The sequence below is a fragment of the Crocuta crocuta genome, unplaced genomic scaffold (genome assembly GCF_008692635.1).
Source record: "Crocuta crocuta isolate KB4526 unplaced genomic scaffold, BGI_CrCroc_1.0 scaffold196, whole genome shotgun sequence".
In the NCBI taxonomy this organism is placed as follows: domain Eukaryota; kingdom Metazoa; phylum Chordata; class Mammalia; order Carnivora; family Hyaenidae; genus Crocuta; species Crocuta crocuta.
This window is the reverse complement of record NW_027531026.1, coordinates 40,595-42,597: the sequence shown is the minus strand read 5'-3', so window position 1 is coordinate 42,597 and position 2,003 is coordinate 40,595. Positions and strand designations below refer to the sequence as shown.

General features: G+C 39.3%; 1 pseudogene; it reads left to right on the top strand.

The window, feature by feature from the left end:
• The first annotated feature begins 284 nt into the window (after positions 1–284).
• LOC144237302 (platelet-activating factor acetylhydrolase IB subunit alpha2 pseudogene) lies at positions 285–1,058 on the top strand (annotated as a pseudogene).
• Positions 1,059–2,003: the final 945 nt, after the last annotated feature.

Below are 2,003 nucleotides of genomic sequence, written 5' to 3'. Positions count from 1 at the left end.
ACTCAGTTGGATGTTAGACAAAAATAATAATATAGCAAACTTAAAGCATTTAATGAAGCATATTTGAAAAAAAAAAAAAAAGAAAAGAAAAAGAAAAAAAGGTCCAAGGAAAGCTGCCTTTGCTGTCATGGTCAAGATGGGTGGAGAAGCGGCTGAGGCTGGTGCTAGGGCCCAAGGGCAGGCACACTGGAGCGGGGCCACTGGGACCCACTCAGCTACACATGCACCACCCATGGAAGCCTCAGCCATTAACGGCTCGAATGTACCCTCTGCCTGAGGATAGAATGAGTCAAGGAGACTCAAAGCTAGCAGCTATTCCACATGAAGCAGAAGACATTTAAGATGATGCCAGATGGATGTCTCGGCACAACAGATTTGTCCTGGTAAAGACAGTGAACCTGTTGTACTGCTGGTGGGAGACTCCATGGTGCAATTAACGCAGCAATATGAAACATGGCATTTCCCCCCCACTTCATGCACTGAATTTTGGAATTGGGGGAGATACAAAAACACATGTTTTATGGAGGTTAAAGAATGGGGAACTGGAGAATATTAAACCTACAGTTATTGTTGTCTGGGAAGGAAAAACAACTATGAAAATACAGCAGAAGTAGCAGGTATAATTGAGGTCATCAGAGAAGCTATCAAAACAAGGAAGCTGCAGGCTAAAATCATCTTACTGAATTTGTTACTTGGAGGTGAGAAGCCCCACCCTTTGTGGCAAAAGAATGCACGCCCAAACCAGCTCTCTAAGGTTTCCCTGCCTAAGCTTGCCAGTGTCTAGCTCCTGGGTACAGATGGGAGCTTCATGTGTCTGGATGGTGCCATCTCCTGCCAGGACATTTTTGATTTTGTGAGTCTTACAGGAGGGGGCTACACAGAGTTCTGCAAACCACTGCATGAACTGACCATGCAATTGTTGGAGGCAGCCCCAGGAAAATCAAACCACCATTGCCCACCTGGCTCTCATAAGTGTCAATAACACCCCACCTTCCTTAAATCAGTTATATCACTGGCACTGTACAGAATCCTCTTTCTTAAGGTACTTTGCATTGTAGAATATTCCTGGATGTTCATTTCTAGTGTTTGAAGGGGAGGAGGGATTTAGATTGGTCCTGTACATACAAGGTTTATTTGACACAGAAGAAAAATTAGTCAAGGAAGATTGTTGTCTAAATTCATTTGAAACCAGAAGGGGACTTTTTAGTTGTTTGCATGGTACATTCACTGAATTATCACTGTTTTTCCTAGGACAAACATGCTAAGTATTGAACACATGATTCCTTTTCTTTAGCTTTTCTTTCTATAGATTATGTCATATATAGATTATGGCATACCTCTCATATATGACCAGGAGCATACCTACTTGACTTTAAAACAGATGTTTTTTTCCAGTTATTAAGGTTCATAATGTAGCTTTTTGTTTTTATTTTGCTTTATTCATATGTATTCACAACATATTCTTAATGTACAGCATCAAATTGAACATGCTTGTCATTCAAATATGGGAAATGTTGTAATTACAAGGGAATCTGTTCCACTCTCCTAATCTTTCCCATGTTTAACAGTGGAAGATATTGCCCCATTTGGAGGACTCTGTGGAAGGTATTATTTTAATGCTGCTGAATATCATGTGTATAACAGAACCATGCATACACTCATTTCTCCTTGTCCTCCCTTCCCTTTTTTTTTTTTTTTTTTCACATTTTTGACCCAGGAGCTCTGTTGCTGGGAAGTATAAGTCCCAGCCAATTACTCTAATGATGATGTTACTGATGTATAACTCATTCTTGGATGGTGTTCCGTGCATGGAGTCTAGGGTAGTGCTATCCATATTCATAGTTCTGGTTTGTTTTGTTTTGTTTTTTCCTTAAAATGTGTTACAGTTTCCTTTTTTTGATTAAAAAAAAAAAACAGAATTCTATTTCCCATTCCATAAGCCATGACATTATTATTCCAAGTTATAGTAATTTAAGGTCTATATTTTTTCAGCTTAGTTTTAA